This window comes from Arachis ipaensis, chromosome B5 (genome assembly GCF_059453495.1).
Source record: "Arachis ipaensis isolate K30076 ecotype BB chromosome B5, ASM5945349v1, whole genome shotgun sequence".
NCBI lineage: Eukaryota > Viridiplantae > Streptophyta > Magnoliopsida > Fabales > Fabaceae > Arachis > Arachis ipaensis.
In genome coordinates this window covers 43,993,850-44,017,874 of record NC_142440.1, presented here as the reverse complement: position 1 = coordinate 44,017,874, position 24,025 = coordinate 43,993,850, and positions in this window count along the sequence as shown.

Here is a 24,025-nt window from a genome sequence, read left to right as displayed (position 1 = left end):
CATGAGGACATGCTATTGTTTAAGTGTAGGGGAATTGATGAGTCCATATTTTTCGATATATTTTAGCCTTATTTGAATAGATTTCATCACATAAACTCACACTTAATCACCAAAATAGCATACTTTCGTGTTTTATCCCAAAATTGGACTTAAATGTGAAAACATGCGTTTTTACGCTTAAATTAGTGATTTTAATTCCACTTTTATTCCATTTGATGCTGTGACATGTTTGTTGAGTGATTTCAGGTCATAGAGGCAAGAATGGATAGCCAAAAGTGGAAGAAAGCATGTACAAGGGAGAAAACTTGAAGAAAACAAGGAAAAGCACACACAGACAAGTGTGCATGCGTACAAGCATCTGTGCATATGCATAAGAAGGAATTAGCATGTGTGCGTGCGCACAACCCTCTGTGCATACGCACAGGTCCCTGCACGTGGTTTCATTAATGAAACACGTGATCCGCAATTTTCGGGGCTTTTGGACTAGTTTTTGAAGGCTCGATGTTAAATGGGAAGTGCTATATCAAGGGAAATTGAAAATATATGAAGGCATTAGGTTTTATTAGGTTTAGTTTGAGTTTTCATTAGTATTAGGAAGCTTCCATAAAAGTAAGAGTAGGAGTAGTGTAGAATTTCTCTCTTAGAGTTTCATTTCCATCTCCATTGTAGCATTTTATATCAAGCTTTGATTTTGGATTTTGCTCATCTTTTGTAAGTACTCTTTAATTTCCTCTTTAATTCCATTACCTTTGCTTTTATTTTCTTATGGTTCAAGATACTTTGTTTATACATGCAATTTTGGTTTCTTGGAATTTTGATAGATGAATTTAATGTCTTATGCTTTATATATGCTTATTTGATTGTCTATTGTTGATATTGTGAATATTTTGGTCATAACTTTTATTTTTCTGTGCAATTTTATATGTTTTGGTTAGATGCCCACTAAGTGTTTGTGAAAATGCCACTTAGTAATTTTGAGTAGATTTTCACACCTTCGCTTGAGATTTGAGTTCCTAGGATACTAGAGTCATAATGTCTGGCATTTAGTGGTAATTCTTGGGTAGTTAGTTGACTCTTGTTTCCATTGACGCTAGCTTTTTATCAACTAGTTTAATAAGTTAGCTAGGACTTATGGATTAAGGTCAATTATGCTTGCTTGACTTACTCCTCGATGTTAGGGATAGACTAGATGAGATTGCCCATCATAATTATCATAGTTATGGTTATGGCAACGATAGGATTCCTTGGACCCTCTTATTCCCAAGTCAAGGCTCATTTATGCATTTATAGCATTTTTACCAAGTTTTGATCTAGCTTCCTTTTTATTTGCATTAGTATCAATTTTGATTACTTCTTAGTTCTTTTATTGCTTAGTTCTTTTAATATTTTTGTTCTTTGATTCTAAAACCCCTTTTGTCCTCACAACCAAGAGCGTAACACACTTCAATTGCATCCCGAGGGAGAACGACCCGAGGTTTTATTACTCTAGGTTAATTGTTTTTATTGGAAAATACTAAAGTTTGATGTTGGCCGATTGTTGGGTTGGGACTATACTTGCAACGCTAGCCTTACTTTGAGAAAAATTCCTAACCCACTTTAGGCCATCATCAGCCATCTCCGGAGATGATGGTTCTTGATAAGAATAAAGAGTGTATGTTTCTTGATATGAATAGAGAGATGATGGTTCTTGATAGATGGAATATGGAACACTGAAGTTTTCTTGGCATTGACTTTCCCAACCAAAATCCGGATAGTTCCTCCATCCACAGTAACATGAATCATTCCTTAAGTGTGAGTAGTAACCCATATAATCTCTCTCCATTACTTTTCTTGGTACAAAACACAAAATTGAATCAAACGCATCATGTGGTAAAAAGAGAGGAAAAGAAGAAAGAATAGAAAGAATTATTTTTTATTTTTTTCTTTGAAATATAAGAGAAACGAAAAAATGTCTAATCTAGGTAATTAATTAAGTGGTAGTTTGTTACTCACAATTAATCCCCGGCAACAGCGCCAAAAATTTGGTGTGGAATTTCTAACCACAACTTACCGGCAAGTGCAACGGGTCGTACCAAGTAATAAACTCAGGTGAGTGAGTGTCGATCCCACGAGGATTAAAGTATTAAGCAAACAATGGTCAATTGATTATTCAAGTTAGACAATCAAAATTTAGTGTTTCAATAGTAAATACCATAAAAATCGAGAAATAAATAAAAGTAAACTGAAATTGGTTAAGAAAATAATATGATAAAGATAGTTAAGGTATCAGAGATATTCAAATTTTAGGATTAACATTTATTGCTATCTACTTTGATCATGCAAAGATTGAGTTTATGGCAAACCCTAGGTGATTGAATTTCTATTCCTAGGCAATTCAACCTCCTCTAACCCAACCAACCATCGATTTCTTGATCAATCAACTGTATTAGATGGTTAAGTTCAAATTCTAATTTATAAGCCACACAAACCCTAAGAACCCAAAGATGATGTAATTATATGTCACGTGGTGCACGGAATTTAGCTTTGCACAACTGAACCAGCAAGTGCACTGGGTCGTCCAAGTAATACCTGTGTGAGTCAGGGTCGATCCAATGAGGATTGTGATTTGAAGCAAGCTATGGTTATCTTGTAGATCTTAGTCAGGCGGATAGAAAAGTTAGTTGGTTGTTTAGAATGCATAAAAGTAAAATAAAGATAACGTTACTCAGTTGATGGTGAATGCAACGATATGAAGATGGTTAAGGCTTGGAGATGTTTTGTTTTTCTGAATCAGAGCAGTTTTACTTTCTCCTCCAACTGTGAATGATTTCTTCTATGGCAGGCTGTATGTGATCAGTGTCTTCTTGACAGGTTGCCAATGTTCATCCAGATCTGAACCCCAGGGTTATTGCGGATCCAGTCTGCTTGAGGATGAAGCTCCTACAGTCCATTATCCTTGGTGATCCTACTCAAAACGCCACAGACAAGGTCGAATCTTCTGGATCAGAGAATAATGTGCCTTTGGTTCTAGCCTTTACCACAAAGACCCTAATTTCCCCATACCTCGGCTAAACTGGTGTCACAAGAAGTCCCCAACGAAGTCGTGGATTAGCCGTCTAAGAGATGTATAATCAAGCTAGTGGTTCATCATTGTCTGATGAAAGACTCACTCTGAACCGATGTAGAATGAGATAACCTTATGCCAGTTCAATGCATTCATAAGGATGAAAAACGAAGATACATCTTAGAATAGAGAATCAAACACGGATTGAAGATAAAACAGTAATACTTTATTAATCCATAAGACTCAGCAGAGCTCCTCCCCTCAACCTAGGAGGTTTAGAGATTCATACAGTAGATAATGGTGTTCGAAAATAATGGGGGAGGAAAAAGATCCTAAACATGGGTGATCTTCTCCTATATATACTAATCTAATGACTAAAGATTACAGAAATATGATAGCTAGACTTAGGAGTGCAAAAATCCACTTCTAGGGCCCACTTGGTAAGTGTTTGGGTTGAGCTTGATTGAGATCCACGTGCTAGGAGGCTTCTAGGGCATTGAACGCTGGCTAGGTGGTCATTATTGGGTGTTGGATGCTGGTCTCTTCTTCCTTGGGCGTTGGACGCCAGAATAGGGCTGGAAGCTGGCGTTGAACGCCAGTTTTTAGCTTTTGATTCTGATGCAAAGTATGCACTATTATACATTTCTAGAAAGCTCCAGATGTTAGCTTACCATATCCATTGAGAACGCTCCATTTAGACTTTTGTAGCTAAAGAAAAGCTCTTTCGAGTGCAAGGAGGTCTGATCCTAACAGCATCTGTAGTGCTTTCTCTGCCTTTAAATCAGACTTTTGCTCCAGCTCCTCAATTTTAGCCAGAAAATACCTGAAATTGCATAAAAACACACAAACTCAAAGTTGAATCCAATAATGTGAATTTTGCACTAAAACCTATGAAAACTTACTAAAACTTAAACAAACATGCTAAAAACTATATGAAAATGATGCCAAAAAGAGTATAAAATATCCGCTCATCACAACACTAAACTTAAACTGTTGCTTGTCCCCAAGCAACTAAAAATAAAGTAGGATAAAAAGAAGAGTATGACACAATAAATCTTAGATTTTTCAATGAAGCTCAGTTTCAATTAGATGAGCGGGACTTAGTAGCTTTTTGCTTCTAAATAGTTTTGGCATCTCACTATCCATTGAAACTCAGAAGTGTTGGCATCCTTAGGAACTTAGAATCCAGATGATATCATTGACTCTCCTATTTTAGTTCTTTTTTATTCTTGAAGACAGCTTTTTAGAGTCTTGGCCGTGGCCCTAAGCACTTTGTTTTCCAGTATTACCACCGGATACATAAATGCCATAGACACTTAACTGGGTGAACCCTTTCGGATTGTGATTCAGCTTTGCTAGAATCCCTAGATAGAGGTGTCTAGAGTTCTTAAGTACACTCTTTTTGCTTCGGATCACGACTTTAACTGCTCAGTCTCAAGCTTTTTACTTGACACCTTCACACCACAAGTATATAGTTAGGGACACTGTCCATTTGGAGTGCTTAGGCCAAGATTTTACTCCTTTTAGGCCCTCCTAACCATTGATGCTCAAAGCCTTGGATCCTTTTACCCTTGCCTTTTGGTTTAAAAGGTTGTTGGCTTTTTGCTCTTCCCTTTTAGTTTAAAGAGCTATTGCCTTTTTCTACTTTTTATTTCTCTTTTCTTTTTCACATGCAAATTTTTTTTTCCTTTTTATTGCATCTTGCTTTTTTGCTGCTTTTTCTTGCTTCAAGAATCAATTTTTGGATTTTTCAGATTACCAATAATATTTTTCCCTTTTCATCATTCTTTCAAGAGCCAACTTTATTAATTTCAATTTCAAATATGCACTGTTTATTCACACATTCAGAAAATAAAAGCAATGCCACCACATCAAGATAATTGAACTATTCTTAAGATAAACTCAAAATTCATGTATCTCTCAATTCTTTTCAAATAAAATTTTCTTTTAAGTCAGGTGAGAGATATATGGAACATTTTATAGCATTAAGACAGATAGAAATGATCATGCAATAAGAACAAGAGAACAGACAATAAAACAGAATAGAAAACAGAAAAATAACATAAGAAAGGGGGTTAAGAGAACGAATCCACCTTAGTGATGGCGGCTACTACTCCTCCTTGAGGATCCAATGTAGTGCTTGATCTCTTCAATGTCACGCCCTTGTCTATGTTGTTGTTCTTCCTTCATAGCCCTTTGATCTTCTCTTATTTCATTGAGGATGGTAGATTGCTCTTGATGCTCCAACCTCAATTGCTCCATATTAGTGTTCAATTCTCCAAGAGAATTATGCAATTGGTCCCAATAGCCTTGAGGAGGAAATTGAATCCCTTGAGGTATCTCAATGATTTCTTGCTGAGGCGGTTGCACAGGCTCATGTGCATGCTCTCTAGTTTGCTCCATCCTCCTCTTAGTGATGGGCTTGTTGGTGCACGAATCCCGACACCTTCGTATAGCTGTACCAGCAAGTACACTGGGTTGTCCAAGTAATACCTGAGCGAGTCAGGGTCGATCCCATGAGGATTGTGCTTTGAAGCAAGCTATGGTTACCTTGCAGGTCCTAGTCAGGCGAAATCAAGAAGTTATTGGTTTGAAGTTGTAAGAGGAATACTGTATAAATTACTTTTTATATTAAATAGAATCAGTAATAGGGATATAGTTGAGGATTGGAGTTGCTTAGCCTTTCTGAATTAACTTTGGTATTACTGTCTTCTTTGCTTGTGAGTGATCTCTTCAATGGCAGGCTGTAAGTGATTAACACCATTATTGAGAGGTCATCAATACTCCTCCAAATCTGAACCCCAGGGTTAGTGTGGATCCATCTTTGCTTGAGGGTGAAACTCGTACAGTCCATTCTCCTTAACGATCCTACTCAAAATGCCAAAGACAAGGTCGAATCTTCCGGATCAGAGAATACTGCCTCTTTGGGTTCTAGTCTCTACCACAGAGACCCTAATCTCCCCGTAAATTGGCTGAACTGGTGTCTCGAGAAGTCCCCAATGAAGTCGTGGATTAGCCGTTTGAGACATGTATAATTCAAGTTGGGGGTTCAATGCTTTCCACTGAAGTGTTCACACGAACCCAAGTAGACACGGGTGTTGGTTAGGCACGTTCGTCTTAGTGTGATGAACAGAGCTGATTGTCACTGATCATCCTATTCACCATGTTGAAGTATGAATATACATCTTAGAATTAATCACGAAGAGAAACAGTAATACTTTTATTAATTCATAGGACTCAGCAGGGCTCCTCCCTTCAACATAGGAGGTTTAAAAATTCATACTGAAAGAAAATACAATGTGAAAAATGAAAATATGGTGTAAAGTGGCTGAAGATTATTAACAAAGAGTGATCTTCTACTATAAATACTAAACTAATGACTAGTATGGGTAAAATAGTCTTTTTAATGCTAAAATCTACTTTTGGAGCCCACTTGGTGAGTATTTGGGCTGAGCTTTGATGAGATCCATGTGCTATGAGGCCTCTAGAGCATTGAACACTGGCTATGGAGTCCTCTCTGGACGTTTGGACGCTGGTCTCTGCTCCTTGAGTGCTGGACGCCTGGAAGGGGGCAGGAAGCTGGCGTTGAACATCAATTTTGGACCTTCTAATCTGAAGCAAAGTATCAACTATTATACATATCTGGAAAGCTCTGAAAATCAGCTTTCCATAGCCATTGAGAACGCTCCATTTGGACTTTCGTAGCTCCAGAAAAGCTCTTCCGAGTGCAAGAAGGTCAGATCCGGATAGCATCTGTAGTGCTTTCTCTGTCTCTGAATCAGACTTTTGCTCTAGCTCCTCAATTTCAGCTAGAAATTACCTGAAATTGTACAAAAACACAAAAACTCATAGTAGCATCCAAAAATGTGAATTTAACACCAAAACCTATAAAAACTTAATAAAAACTAAACAAAACATGCTAAAAACTATATGAAAATGATGCCAAAAAGCGTATAAAATATCCGCTCATCACAACACCAAACTTAAACTGTTGCTTGTCCCCAAGCAACTAAAAACATAGTAGAATAAAATGAAATTTAAGATACAAATAAATTTCAAATTTTCCAATGAAGCTCAGTTACAATTAGATGAGCGGGACTTAGTAGCTTTTTGCTTCTGAACAGTTTTGGCATCTCACTATCCATTGAAACTTAGAATGGTTGGCATCTTTAGGAACTTAGAATCCAGATGATATTATTGACTCTCCTAGTTCAGTTCTTTTTTATTCTTGAACACAGCTTTTTAGAGTCTTGGTCGTGACCCTAAGCACTTTGTTTTCCAGTATTACCACCGGATACATAAATGCCACAGACACCTTAACTAGGTGAACCCTTTCGGATTGTGATTTAGCTTTGCTAGAATCCCCAGATAGAGGTGTCCAGAGTTCTTAAGCACACTCTTTTTGCTTTGGACCACGACTTTAACCACTCAGTCTCAAGCTTTTCACTTGACACCTTCACGCCACAAGCACATGTTTAAGGACAGCTTGGTTGAGCCACTTAGGCCAGGATTTTATTCCTTTAGGCCCTCCTATCCACTGATGCTCAAAGCCTTGGATCCTTTTACCCTTGCCTTTTGGTTTAAAGGGTTATTGGCTTTTTCAATCTGCCCTCCTTTTCCTGCATTTTTGGGCAGTAATGGATTTTTCTCTTTATTTTTATTTTTTTCCGCCATTTTTTCTTTCTTTTTCGCATGCATATAATTTTTTTTCTTTTGCAACATGCTTTTTCTTTTTCTTTTTGCTGCTTTTTTTTGCTTCAAGAATCAATTTATTTAGATTTTTCAGATTACCAATAATACTTTTCCTTTTTCCTTATTCTTTCAAGAGCCAACATTTTAAAATTCCAACTTCAAATATGCACTGTTTATTCATATATTCAGAAAACAAAAGAAATGCCACCACATTAAAATAATTTAACTTTTCTTATTTTAAACTTGAAATTCATGCATCTCTTAATTCTTTTTAGTTAAAATTTTCTTTTAAGCAAGGTGAGAGATATATGGAACATTTTACAACCTTAGGGCATAAATGCAAATGATCATACAACAAGAACAGAAGAACAGACAAAACATGACAGAAAACATAAAAATAATAAAAGGAAAGGAAGTAAAAGAGAACGAATCCACCTTTAATGGTGGCGACTAGTGCTCCTCCTTGAGGATCCAGTATAGTGCTTGATCTCTTCAATGTCACTCCTTTGTCTCTGTTGTTCTTCCCTCATGGCTTTTTGCAGGAGTGGTAGAAATCAAAAAGCAAAGCTTTTGCAACTCCAAACTTAAAAGTTTTGCTCGTCCTCGTGCATATATGATAGGTGGGGAGTCTGTAGGACCCACTGGTCCAGAGAGGCTAGGGAATTCAGATTCTATGCCCTCTGCATTGGTGTTTGAATGCCCATGATCTGCTCCCAAGCTGGCATTCAACGCCAGCAACACTCCATCCGGAGTGTTCTATTTTTACTGCTTAACATTTCTGTCTCTGTTCTGATTGATGCACATGATCATGAACCTACAAAAAAGTAACTTAAAGAAAAACAAAATTAAGGAAAATAAAACTAATTAAGGTTGGGTTGCCTCCCAACAACCACTTCTTTAATGTCATTAGCTTGACGGACAACTCCTTTCAAGGAGGAAAATAGTCATGGAGGAATAAATCCTTACTCCTTACTGGGAGCTTCCTTCCTATGCTCTCATGGAATAGCGTAATACACTCAAGAGACAGGATCTTGTTTACTGCCTGAGGCAGGGTTGGGCTTGCAGCAATATGCTGGTGTCCCCTTTTGTCACTTCCCTCTTCTATGGTGAATACCATGATGAGATAAGTGAACATTACCATTTTCCATGGTGAAAACCCTTCAATATGGATATTTTTATTTTTCCAGCACCTAGGTATCTTCCTTTTGGGGCCTTCCTCCTTTGTGGATAGTGTACATCCCACACCAAACTTACATTTGGTCTTAGGAGGGATTGAATTGGTTTCATCCAAGGGAGAATCCTTTATGCAAGTGCCTCCCTTGTCAGGGGGTAATGGAGGGTCAAGAACCTTGAACACCATCCAGCCCTTATGCAAGGTAATCCTTGTTTCTTGTGCCTCTTGGATTCCCAGCTTTTCCATTACGGAGAGTGGCATGAGTTTTATGCTTGAACCTAGGTCACACAGAGCCTTCTCAAAGGTCATGGTGTCTATGGTGCAAGGAATCAGGAAGCATCCAGGATCTGGAAGCTTCTGAGGCAGCTTTTGCTGAACCAAAGCATGGAGTTCTTTGAAAAGCAATGGAGGTTCTTCCTCCAAGGACTTTGTACCAAATAACTTAGTATTCAGCTTCATGAGATCTCCTAGGTACTAAGCAACTTGCTTTTCCCTAGTGTCTTAATCCTTATAAGAGGATGAGTATTCATCAGAACTCATGAACTACAGAAGTGCATACAAAGGAACCTCTATGGTCTCTACATGAGCCTTGGCTTCCTTTGGTTCTGGGATTGGGGTTGCTTCAGTGGGAATTGAGCACTCAGAAGGTGTGCTTTTACTAGCATTCAACTTCAGCTCTGTTAGCTCTTTGGGCGTTGAATGCCCATGCTATGCAACCTTACTGGTGTTAAATGCCAGTTCCTCTATCCTTTTGGGTGTTGAACGTCTAGCAGGGGTATCCTTGCTGGCGTTCAACGCCAGCTTCCCTGGTTGTGTGAGCATTGAATGCCCAGTGAGGGATTTCTCACTGGCATTCAGCCCCAGAGTTCCTGACTGTTTGGGCGTTGAATGCCTAGCCAGTACTCCTTGATTGGCGTCCAATGCCAGCTCTACTACTATGATGGGCGTTAAATGCCCAGTAAGGGCTTCCTCACTGGCGTTCAGCGCCAGGCTTGCTGCCAGGTTAGGCATTGAACGCCCAGTGAGATCTTCCTCACTGGCGTTCAATGCCTTCCCAGTCTCTCCAGATTTGGCCTCTGTCTCAGTGGAAGGTATCAGATTTAAACTTAAGCTATGATCATATAGGGCTTTGTCAAAAATGATCTTTCTAGTAGTCCGTAGGATATGAAGGCTGCCTGGATCTAGCACCTTCCTTGGCAGCTCATTCTGAATTAGGATACTGTACTTTTCAGTAAGTACCTCTATTTCATCTCTCCTTAGGTACTTCTTTTCAAAAGGAATGTCTTTTAGACAGACCGTATAGAGGGTCCTTTTTTCCAATACCCTTACAACAGAGATATTGACTTGAAGCTCCTTAAGGGCTGTTGGGAAATGAGCCAACTGCTCATTTGCCAGTTCTTTCTGCACGCCTAGGAAAGATGGCTCTTGAGGCTCTTTCACCTCTGCAAGGGCATGCTCTGTGGTAATCACAGGCTCCTCTTGCACACCCAGAGAAGATTCAACTCGAGGTTCTTTCTCCCCTGTAGGGGCGTGCTCAATGGCATTCTCAAGATCCTTCTGGTCCTTGATTACCTTATGTCCCTCAGTAGCATGCTCTTGAGGTTCGGCCTCCTTATTACTAATGAGGGCTAGACACGCTTCTCTTGGATTCACTTCTGTGGCTCTGAGAAGAGTGTTAGGGTGTCTCTGAATGACTGCATTGCACTCCTTAGTAAGAGCTATTGCCTCTACTTCCCTCCAATCCTTCTTATGACTCAAAATGTTCTTCATGAACTTAGCATAAGAAGGTATCTATTCAAGAGCCTCTGCAAAAGGGATCTTGATCTCTAATGTTCTGAGATAATTCGCAAAGCGGGCAAACTAATTATTTTTTTCCTCTTGACATAGTCTCTGAGGAAATGACATCTTAGCCTTATACTCATCAATCTTGGTTGATGAAGACTGAGTGTCGTGTGTGTTGGAAGGGGGGTTACTAGCTTGTTTAGGATGGTTGTTATCAGTATGTAAATGGCCTCCTTTACTTGGGCATTCAACGCCCATATTGCTGCCCCCTTCCTAGCGTTCAACGCCAAGGACACTGCCCCCTGTTGGGCGTTCAATGCCATGGATGGATTCCCTTTCTTGGCATTGAATGCCAATGACATTCTTCTTTGGGCATTCAATGCCTTTAGAGATGTCTTGGACATTAGTCTGGTGTCATTCTATTTGCTTTTCTTTCTTGTTGTACTGAGGTTGGGTGTTTAGGGATTTTCCACTTCTCAGTTGAATAGCATGACATTCCTCTGTTATCTGTCTAGATAACTGCTGCCTTGTTTGTCTCAGCTGGGCTTCTACATTTCTGTTAAAAGCTTGTGTTTCTCGCAAAGCCTCTTGCAGTTCCAGTAGTTGCTAGGCAAGGACGTGCAGTTGCTTAGTCAATGGGCCATCCTGTTCTAGAGGGTTAGGTTCAGTCGACACTGCCTTAACCTCTCCTTTTATGGAAGTCTCAATAGATGAGTACAGATGTTTATTAATGGCAACTGTCTCAATAACTCTTGAGCTTCTTCAATGGTCTTTCTTATGTGTAAGGAACTACCAACAGAGTGGTCCAAAGACATTCTAGCTATGTCTAAAAGTCCATAATAGAAGATGTCTAACTGTACCTGTTCTGAAAATATTTCAGTGGGACTTTTTTTAGCCTCCTTCTATACCTCTCCCAAGCATTATAAAGAGATTCATTATCTCCTTATTTGAAGCCTTGGATGTCCAGTCTCAGCTGGGTCATCTTTTTTGGAGGCAAATATTGATTTAAAAACCTGTCTACTAACTATTTCTAAGTTTTCAAGCTAGCTTTAGGCTGGTTATCCAACCACCTCTTTGCTTGGTCCTTTATAGAAAAAGGAAAGAGCAATAATCTGTAGACATCTTGGTCTACTCCCTCATTATGTACTGTGTCAACAATCTTCAAGAAATCTGTCAGGAATTCTGTAGGTTCTTCCTGAGGAAGCCCAGAATATTGGCAGTTTTGCTGCACTAGAGTAATAAGTTGAGGGTTGAGTTCAAAGCTACTAGCTCTAATGTGAGGTGTGCTAATACTTCTTCCATAGAAGTCAGTAGTAGGATTTGTATAAGATTCCAGAGTTCTTCTGAACTCTTCATTTCTATTTAGGTTCATGATAAAGAAAGGTAGAAGAAGATCAGAGAAAGGAGAAAGAGGATAGAAGGAATAGAAGTAAAAAGGATAAATAAGAATTAAAATATTTTTGTTTTTATTTTATTTATTAATTAATTTCGAAAATTAAAGTTAATTAATGAAAAAGAATTAAAAATTAATTATTGAAATTTGAAAAATAAGAGAGAGAAAGAGAAGAAGAATTTTCAAAAATAGAAGAGAGAGGAATTAGTTAGGAAGTTTTGAAAAAGAAGAGAGAAGATAAGTAACTAATTGAGAAAAGATTTGAATTTAAGATTTAAAATTTGAAAATTAAATTTTTTAATTTTGAAACTTGAATTTTAAAATTGAATTTTAAACTTTGAATTTGAAATTTTAGAATTTTAAATTTTAAATTTTGAATTTTGAAAAAGCCAACAAGATAAGATTTGAAATTGGATTTTGAAAAAGATTTAATTTTGAAATTTGAAATTTGATTTTTAAATTTTAAAATTTGAAATTTGGATTTTGAAAATTGAAATTTGAAATGTGAAATTTGATTTTTAATTTTGAAATTTTAAATTTTGAATTTTTGAAATTGAAACAAGATAAGATAAAGATTTGAAAAAAAATTCGAATTTGAAAAAGTTTGATTTTTGAAATTTAAAGATAAGATAAGATAATATAAAAATTTTGAAATAAAAATCTAAATTTTTATTAAAAATTTTCGAAAATTAATAAAAAAAATAAAGATGGAAAAGATATTTGTTATTTTTGAATTTAATGAGGAAAGAGAAAAATAAGTAAAAGACACAAAACTTAAAATTTTTAGATCTAATGCCCCAAGTTTTTGAAAATTTGAAGGAAAAATTCCAAGGGATACCAAACTTAAAAATTTTAAGATCAAAATAAAAAGAAGGCACAAGAACACTTCGAAGATTGACAAGAACACCAAGAATAAGACTAAAAAAATTTAAAGAACACAAGAATATATAAAGAACACCAAACTTAAAATTTTTAGAAAACTAAACACAAATTTTTGAAAATTAAAAGAGAAATAACAAGAAAATACCAAACTTAGAAATTTGACACAAGATTTAACCAAAGAAAATATTTTTGAAAAATTTTTAGCAAGAAAGACTCAAAGAAAACGAAAATTTAACCAAGAACAAAATAAAAAGACCCAACCAAAAACAAAGATCAAATTAAAGAAAGCTAAGGATACCTGAAAATAAACTGCTTGAAAAAGATTCTTGAAGAAGCTTTAAAAAAAATTTTTTATAAAAGAAAACAGAAAACACGTAAGACTCAAACTAAGAACAAAGATTAATCAAAGAAAATAAAAATATTTTTGAACAAGTTTTTAAATTTTTCGAAAAATAGAGAAGAAGAAAATAAAAATAAAAGACTCAATAAAATAAAATAAATTAGCTGATCTAGGGAGCAAGACAATCCGTCGGTTTGTCCAAACTCGAACAATCCCTGGCAACGGCGCGAAAAACTTGGTGCATGAATCCCCACACCTTTGTACAGTTGTACCAGCAAGTGCACTGGGCCGTCCAAGTAATACCTGCGCGAGTCAGGGTCGATCCCACGAGGATTGTGGTTTGAAGAAAGCTATGCTTACCTTGCAGGTCTTAGTCAGGCGAAATCAAGAAGTCATTGGTTTAAAGTTGTAAGAGGAATAACGTATAAATTACTTTTTATATTAAATGGAATCAGTAATAGGGATATAATTGAGGATTGGAGTTGCTTAGCTTTTCTGAATTAACTCTGGTATTACTGTCTTCTTTGCTTGTGAGTGATCTCTTCAATGGCAGGCTGTAAGTGATTAACGCCTTTATTGAGAGGTTGTCAATACTCCTCCAGATCTGAATCCCAAGGTTAGTGTGGATCCATCTCTGCTTGAGCATGAAGCTCGTACAGTCCATTTTCCTTAATGATCCAGCTCAAAACGCCACAGACAAGGTCGGATCTTCCGGATCAGAGAATAATGCATCTTTGGGTTTTCACCTCTACCACAGAGACCCTAATCTCCCCGTAAATTGGCTGAACTGGTGTCTCAAGAAGTCCCCAACGAAGTCGTAGATTAGCCGTCTAAGAGATGTATAATTCAAGCTGGCGGTTCAATGCTTTCCACTGAAGTATTCACATAAACCCAAGTAGACGCGGGTGTTTATCAGGCATGTTCATCTTAGTATGATGAACAGAGCTGATTGTCACTGATCATCCTATTCACCATGTTGAAGTACGAATATACATCTTAGAATTAATCACGCACGGATCAATGAGAAATAGTAATACTTTTATTAATTCATAGGACTCAGCAGGGCTCCTTCCCTTAACCTAGGAGGTTTAAAAACTCATACTTAAAGGAAATACATTGTGAAAAATGAAAATATGGTGTAAAGTGGCTGAAGATCCTTAACAAAGAGTGATCTTCTACTATAAATACTAAACTAATGACTAGTAAGGGTAAAACAGTCTTTTTAGTGCTAAAATCTACTTCTGGGGCCCACTTGGTGAGTGTTTGGGCTGAGCTTTGATGATATTCACGTGCTATGAGGCCTCTAGGGCGTTGAATGCTGGCTAGGGGGTCCTCTCTGGGTGTTTGGACGCTGCTCTCTGCTCTTTGGGCGTTGGACGCCTGGAAGGGGGCAGGAAGCTGGCGTTGAACGCCAATTTTGGGGCTTCTAATCATAAGCAAAGTATGTACTATTATACATTTCTGAAAAGCTCGGGAAGTCATCTTTCTATAGCCATTGAGAAATTCCATTTAGACTTCTCTAGCTTCGGAAAAGCTCTTCTGAGTGCAAGCAGGTCAGATCCGGACAGCATCTACATTGCTTTCTCTGTCTCTGAATCAGACTTTTGCTCTAGCTCCTCAATTTCATCCAGAAATTACCTGAAATTGTATAAAAACACAAAAACTCATAGTAGCATCCAAAAATGCGAATTTAAAACTAAAACCTATAAAAACTTAACAAAACCTAAACAAAACATGCTAAAAACTATACGAAAATGATGCCAAAAAGCGTATAAAATATCCGCTCATCACTTGTCCTCCTCAATGAAAATGTCTCCCTCTATGACAATTTCAGCTGGTTTGCATAGGTCACATATGAGGTGAGGGAATGCCAACCTTGCTTTGGTGGAAGGCTTTTCTGCTATTTTGTACAATTCTTGAGGTATCACCTCATGTACTTCCACCTCACTTCCAATCATGATGCAATGAATCATGATGGCTCTGTCAATGGTCACTTCTGACCGATTACTAGTAGGGATGATAGAACGTTATATGAATTCCAACCATCCTCTAGCTAAGGGCTTGAGGTCAAGCCTTCTTAGTTGAATGGGCTTACCTTGGGAGTCCCTTTTCCACTGTGCTCCTTCCACACAGATGTTTGAGAGCACTTGATCCAGTCTTCAATCAAAGTTGACTCTTCTAGTGTAAGGATATGGGTCTCCTTGCATCAAAGACAAGTTAAACACCAACCTCACACTTTCCAGACTAAAGTCCAAGATTCTCCCTCGGACCATGGTGCTCTAATTCTTGGGATTTGGGTTCACACTAATGTCATGGTTTTTCGTGACCCATGCATTAGCATAAAACTCTTGCACCATTAAGATCCTAACCTCTTGGATGGGATTAGTTAGGACTTCCCAACCTCTTCTCTAGATCTCTCTTCGGATTTCCGGATACTCATTCTTCTTAAGCCTAAAAGGGACCTCAAGGATCACCTTCTTCTCTGCCATTACTTCATAGAAGTGGTCTTGGTGGTTGATAAACCACTATTTTATGGTTTATCTTGTGCTAATTTGAGTGGTTTTTATCAAGTCTTTACACACTTATTCATACAATTTGCATGATTTCACAATTCCTTCCCAATTTTGTTCTATGGTTGGAAACTTGCTTTCTAAGCCTTTAAATTATGTATTTTAATTCCCCTTTATACCATTCGATGCCGTGATTTGTGTGTTAAGTTTTTTCAGGCTGTATATGGCAGGAATGGCTTAAAGGATGGAGAGGAAGCTTGTAAAAATGGAAGGAGCACCAGAAATAAAGGAGATAACCAGCGAGGATCGACGCGCGCGCATGGCTCACGCGTGCACGTGATTTGGAGATTTTTACAGCGACGCGTACGCGTGACAAGTGAAATTGCACAGCGACACGTGCTCGTACCTGACGCGTACGCGTGACTGACATGTACGTGTGACGTGCGCCACGTGCAAAAATCACAGAAGATGCTGGAGGCGATTTTGGGCTGAGTTTGAACCTAGTTTTTGGCCCAAAAACACAGACTAGAGCTTAGAGAGAAACACTACTTCCTCTAGGGTTCTTCACATTCATAATTTTAGAGTTTTATACTTTTGATTTGGATATTGAGAAGAGTTACTACCTCCGTTGAAGTTTCTATTATTCTAGTTTGTTTCCTTATTTCCTTACTCTTTTAATCACCCATTAACCCTGTTCAGATTTACATATGGATATCTTTGATTTTAGAATTTATTAACGCAAAGAATTATTTTTACCTTTAATTAATTTTCTGTTATTATTTTATTTGAATTTCCATGTCTTCTTTTCTTCCCCTTTATCATTTATGAAAATGGCATTCATGTCAATGGAGTAGACTCCCAACTTGACTTGGGAGTTGATTAAAAGAAGGCCCTTGAGTTGGAATACTCAAGTGTTATTTGGAAATTAGAAGTTGTTGGCTAGATCTCTAGTCACTAATGCTAATCGTTCCATAGGAGAGGATTAGGACTTGTGAATTGGGGCTGGTTCAGTTACTTGACTTTCCTTTATTCGGTAAGGGATAACTAAGTAGAAACAACAACCTCTTACCATTACACTTAGGAAAATTCAACAGGGATAGAACTTCCAATTAATCTTTTCCCAGTCAAGGCTTTTTATTTTAAATATATAAAACCTCTCATTAATTTTCACTGCTTTAATTAATAATTATTTTAATTTCCCGTTCTCCAACCCTAAAATTCTTGGAAAAATTCCTGATCAATAAAATAGCACTCTTTTGTCAACTCGTTGGGAGACGACCTGGAAATTCTACTCCCAGTATTTTATTCTTAAATTGTGACAACCCTTTTTAAATTGATAAGCAGAATTTTCATCGGTTAAGAACTGTACTTGCAACGCTATTTTCATTATAAATTCTTAATCGGCAATTTTTTGCCCGTCAATTTTTGGCGCCGTTACCGGGAATTGAAACAGTATGCTAAATTATTGGTTGGTGTAAATATTTTTTTTAATTTTACATATTTGCATATTTTATTTTATTTTATTACCGTGAGCTGTATGTTTCTTTCATTGAATGACGCATTCACTACCTGATCCGAGCATAGCCGCGTTTGATCCTGAAAAAGAACTATTTCACGTATTAGGCGAGCTCAGCATATGTTAGCCTCTGAGGGTGGTGAAATGGTTACTACCAATTCACCAGTCTTATCTGAGAGCGAATCTGAAGTGCCATTTGATGAAGAAACAAGCTTCTATTCTACTGATTCTGTTGATTTACGTGCAGGTAATATGGCAGAGCCCAGAAGGATTACTCTCCAGGAAGCAGGAGCTCCAGACTCTACACTGCACCCGTATCAAGCGCGTCACCCAAATCTAGCTGCAGATTTTGAACTGAAGACTGCGCTAATCAATCTACTGCCTAAGTTTCATGGCTTACCTGCTCAAGAGCCTATCAAGCACCTTAGAGATTTTCAGATAGCCTGTTCAACTGCTAGGCGTCATGGTGCAGATGAGACTACTATTTGGCTATATGCATTCCCGTTCTCTCTTGAGGGAAAGGCAAGGGAATGGTTTTACACTCAACCTGAAGAAGTCGTTATTAATTGGGATCTGCTCAGAAGGGAATTCTTGAAAAAGTTCTTTCTAGCTGAAGTTACAGATAAACTACGGAAAGAAATCTCATGCATTATCCAAGGAGAATCAGAGACCCTTTATGATTATTGAGAGCGCTTCAGGAATCTCCTAGACTCATGTCCCCCCTACAAGATTGACCAGTTGGTGTTGATTAGCTATTTCACACAAGGCATGAAGCCTCAAGACAAGACTATATTGAATATTGCGAGTAATGGCTCTCTGACTAAGTACAAGACGGTGACAGAAGCATGGCAACTAATCGCCAATCTAGCTGAGTCTACCCATAATGCCAGGCATAGGAGCAACCATCCCAAGGCTATTGCGGAGGTTTGCTCTAGTAGTGAGACTGCTGCTCTCACAAAGACCCTGGGAGAGATGACCAACATACTGAAGCAACTACAGTTGAATTAACAGCAACCTCAGCCTCCTCTACAACAACAGTGTCAACAGTTAGTTCCTCAAAGAGTGTGTGGAATATGTGCCTGGTATTCCCATTACACTGATGAATGTCCACAACTCCAACAGCAAGAAGACAACACCTTGGCAGCTACCAGCAACTACTATAACCGCCCGAATCAAGGGAATTATCAACAAGGCGGTAATTATAACCAAGGTGGAAACTACAATCAAGGTTGGCAAGATAACTCCAACCAAGGCTGGAGAGACAGTTCCAACCAGGGGTGGAGAGATAATTCCAACCAAGGATGGAGGGACAACTATAACCAAGGAGGCAGAGACAATGATGAAGATCAGAGGTAGAACAACAATAATCAGCAGAATTGGTATCCACAGAACACCCCATACCAACAGCAGAACCAAGGCTAGACATACCAGGCACCTCACCAAAGATAATCCCAAGCACCTCAGAATAACCAACAGCAAGCCCCTCAAATTACTTATCCCCCTTCCTTTTCCAATGATGAGATGCTTCGCTCTATTGTACAAGGACAGAAAGACCTTCAGAATACACTTACCTCTAGCATCACTGGTCTTACCTCTACTTTACAAGCTCTCATCTCCCGGATGGAACCACCTTCTACTCCCAACAATTAACCTTCCAGCTCCAATGCTCTACCTTCTCAACCTTTACCCAACCCCAAAGGTGAAATCAATGCCATTACTTTGAGGTTCGGAACCACACTGCAAGAGAGGAGTCATGAGTAGCCAAGCTCAAAGGAAGACATTCAAGTTGAAGACATTGTTGAGGTAGAGGATGTTGAAGAGGGGGATGAAGTACAAGACATGGTTGAAGAAGAAGCAGCTCAACCAGGGAATGGAGCACCAAAGGAAGATGCAGTTACAAGAGAAGCCATTCTCATTCCCTTCCCACACCTTGCTAGGAAACCCAGAAAGCAGATGGAGCTCGACCCCAAGATGGTGGAGATCTTCAAAAAGGTTGAGGTAACCATTCTCCTTTTTGATGCCATTCACCAGGTATCTAAATATGCGAAGTTTCTAAAAGATTTATGCATAAATAAAGATAAAATATAGGATTTAGAAACTATTCCTCTAGGTAGCTCTATTTCTGCTTTAATGGGTGATATACTGGAAAAATGTAGTGATCCGGGTCCATGCATGGTTACTATTACTATAGAGGGTGTAAAATTTTCTGACTGCATGTGTGATTTAGGCACGTGTGTGAGTATTATGCCATTATCTGTATATGATGCTTTGAGGCTCTCTCCTTTAAAAAAGTCGGCAGCACGTTTTGTTTTGGCAGATAAAAGCATAATCTCAGTGGTAGGAATTGCTGAGGACGTGCTGGTGAGCATTAAGGGGCTAACATTCCCTATTGACTTCTATATTTTGGAGATGCCCCCTAATGACTCAGGAAGACAATCTTCCATCCTCTTTGGAAGGCCATTTCTGAAGACTTCACGGTTCAAATTGGATGCCTTCTCAGGAACTTACTCTTTTGAGATAGATGGCAGAACAATGAGTTTTAACCTAGATAAAGCCATGAAGCACCCTCCGAAAGATCACTCCATCTTCCAGGGTGACATCATTGATGAAACTGTAGCTGCAGTTCACCAAGAAGAATTAGAAGAGCTGCACATAGAGCAAGGTGCAAGTGTGGGGAAACCCTCTGAACAAGATGAAGACACCTTGCCACCATTACTAGCTCCAGATGATCAAGTGTCTAGCCATGAGCAGAAAATGGAGTTGAAGCCGCTTCCACCCCCACCTCAAGTATGCTTACCTTGAGGATAATCAGAAGCTCCCAGTTATTATTGCAAGGGAACTCACTTCCCAACAGGAGGAGCAGCTGCTTAGTGTGCTGAGAAGACACAAGAAAGCAATTAGGTGGAGCTTGGTAGATATAGTAGGCATCAGCCCTCAAGTTTGTGTGCACCGGATATTTTTAGAAGAGGGAGCAAGGCCTGTTCGTCAACCTCAAAGGCGGCTGAACCCCACCATCTTAGAAGTTGTCAAGAAGGAAGTGACCAGGTTGCTTAAAGCTAACATCATCTATCCAATCTCGGATAGTGAATGGGTCAGCCCAGTACAAGTGGTGCCCAAGAAGTCTGGAGTCACAATAGTAAAAATTGAGCATGGAAAGCTCCTGACAACTAGAGTGTAGAACTCTTGGAGGGTGTGCATTGATTACAGGCGCCTCAACCAGGCTACTCGCAAGGATCACTACCCCCTGCCATTCATTGATCAAATGCTTGATCGCCTGTCAGGTAAATCACACTACTATTTTCTAAATGGTTACACTGGCTATTTTCAAATTCATATAGCTCCTGAAGATCAGGAGAAAACTACTTTTACATGTCCCTTTGGAACGTATGCATACAAGAGGATGCCTTTTAGCTTATGTAATGCATCGGCTACTTTCCAAAGATGCATGATGAGTATTTTCTCAGATCTTATTGAGCACTGTATGGAATTTTTCATGGATGACTTTAGTGTGTATGGTGATTCATTTAACCTTTGCTTGGATAGTTTAGCTAGAGTATTAAACATGTGTATTAGTTCAAACCTTGTATTAAATTTTGAAAAATGTCATTTTATGGTAAAACAAGGTATTATTCTAGGACACGTTGTTTCTAATACTGGTATTTTTGTAGATTTAGCAAAGGTAGATGCCATTTCTAGTTTACCTTACCCATCCTCCGTGAGGGAAGTCACTTCGTTCCTTGGTCATGCAGGTTTCTACCGGAGATTTATCAAGGACTTCAGTAAGGTAGCATTGCCTTTATCATGACTGCTGCAGAAGGATGCTGAGTTCGAGCTAAGTTAGGACTGCATGGAAGCATTTGATAAGCTAAAGATCACCTTGACTCAAGCTCCGATTGTGAGAGGACCCGACTGGAGCCAGCCATTTGAGCTTATGTGTGACGCCTCCAACCATGCAGTAGGAGTGGCGCTGGCCCAGCATGAAGGTAAGGACCCTTTTATAACTGCTTATGCTTCTAAGACCTTAGACGCTGCTCAGTCTAATTATACTACCACTGAAAAAGAGCTTCTGGCTATTGTTTTTGCTCTGGATAAATTCTGAGCCTATTTACTTGGTACTAAAGTGGTAGTATACTCAGACGATGCAGCTCTAAAATATTTATTAACTAAAAAAGATTCCAAACCAAGGCTAATACGTTGGATATTGTTGTTGCAAGAATTTGATTTAGAAATTAAAGATAGGAGTGGGTCCCAGAATTTAGTGGTAGACCACTTGAGTCGCCTAGAGCACATTAAGAATGACTCCACTCCTATCAATGATGCTTTTTCATTTGATAGCTTGCACGCAATATCCGAGGTAGTTCCTTGGTATGCACATATAGCTAATTATTTAGTTAGTCATACCTTGCCTCCTAATTTTACTAACCGTCAAAGGGACAAGCTGAAAAGCGAGTCCAAATATTATATATGGGATGACCCATACTTATGGAGCTATGGTGCTAACCAGATAATTAGAAGGTGTGTACCTCAATCAGAATTCCAGTCAATTTTAGAGGCCTGCCACTCTTCTGAGAGTGGTGGACATTTTGGTCCTCAAAGAACAGCTAGAAAAATTTTAGACTGAGGATTCTGGTGGCCCACTATTTTTAAGGATGCCACTGCCTTTTGTAAATCTTGTTCCCCATGCCAAAGGTTTGGAAATATATCTAAGAGGGATGAGATGCCCCAACAACTGATGTTATTCTGTGAAATTTGTGCTATTTGGGGCATTGACTTCATGGGTCCATTTCCAAACTCTAGTGGTTTCTTATATATATTGTTAGCTATTGATTATGTTTCTAAATGGGTGGAAGCAATTCCTACCCATACTTATGATGCTAACGTTGTTGTCTCCTTTGTTAGAAATCATATTGTCTGTCACTTTGGATCACCACGAGCAATCGTGAGTGATCAAGGCACTTATTTTTCTAACAGGAAATTAACAGATCTACTAAAGAAACATGGCATTGTCCACAAGGTAGCAATGACTTACCATCCTCAGACCAATGGGCAAGCCAATGTGTCTAACAGAGAGATAAAGCGCATATTGGAGAAGATAGTCAAGCCTCATAGGAAGGACTGGAGCACCAGACTTGTAGATGCGCTTTGGGCTTATCGGACAGCATACAAGACACCCATAGGAATGAGTCCATTCTGCCTGGTCTATGGCAAGGCTTATCACCTCCCAGTAGAGGTGGAACACAAGGCTTTCTGGGCTGTAAGGGAATGCAACATGGGATTTGAGAAGGCTGGTGCTGAAAGGAAGCTGCAACTAGCAGAACTGGAGAACCTTCGACTCGAAGCATATGAAACCTCCAGGCTATACAAAGAGAGGGTGAAGGCTGTGCATGACAAGCATATTGATGAGCGGATAATTTATACGCTTTTTGGCATTGTTTTTACATAGTTTTTAGTATGATTTGATTAGTTTTTAGTATAATTTTATTAGTTTTTAAACAAAAATTACTTTTTTGGACTTTACAATGAGTTTGTGTGTCTTTCTGTGATTTCAGGTATTTTCTGGCTGAAATTGAGGGACCTGAGCAAAAATCTGATTTAGAGGCTAAAAAAGGATTACAGATGCTGTTGGATTCTGACCTCCCTGAACTAAAAGTGGATTTTCTAGAGCTACAGAAGTCCAAATGGCGCGCTCTCAATTGCGTTGAAAAGTAGACAACTAGGGCTTTCCAGCAATATATAATAGTCTATACTTTGCCCGAGTTTAGATGACTCAAACTGGCATTTAACGCCAGTTCTCTGCCCTATTCTGGCGTTAAACGCCAGAAACAGGTTTCAAGTTGGAGTTAAACGCCCAAACCAGGTTACAACCTAGTGTTTAACTCCAGAAATAGCCTAGGCACGTGTAAAGCTCAAGTCTCAGCCCCAGCACACATCAAGTGGGCCCCAGAAGTGGATTTCTGCACTATCTATCATAGTTTACTCATTTTCTATAAACCTAGGTTACTAGTTTAGTATTTAAACAACTTTTAGAGATTTATTTTGCACCTAATGACATTTTCACATTTTACATTATATCTCTACGGCATGAGTCTCTAAACTCCATGATTGCGGGTGAGGAGCTCTGCTGTGTCTCGATGAATTAATGCAATTACTTCAGTTTTCTATTCAATCACGCTTGTTTCTATTCTAAGATACTCGCTTGTACTTAATTGTGATGAATATGATGATCCGTGACACTCATCATCATTCTCAACCTATGAACGCGTGCCTGACAATCACTTCTGTTCTACCATAGATTGAGTGTGTATCTCTTAGCCTCTTGGTTCATGATCAGAGTCTTCGTGGTATAGGCTAGGATTATTGGCGGCCATTCCTGAGATCCGGAAAGTCTAAACCTTGTTTGTGGTATTCCAAGTAGGATCTGGGAGGGGATGACTATGACGAGCTTCAAACTCACGAGTGTTGGGCGTAGTGACAGACGCAAAAGGATCAATGGATCCTATTCCAACATGAGTGCGAACCAACAGATGATTAGCCGTGAGGTGACAGCGCATTTGGACCATTTTCACTGAGAAGATGGATGGTAGCCATTGACAACAGTGATCCACCAACCTACAGCTTGCCATGGAAGGAGCCTTGCGTGCGTGAAGAAGAAGACAGTAGGAAAGCAGAGATTCAGAAGACAGAGCATCTCCA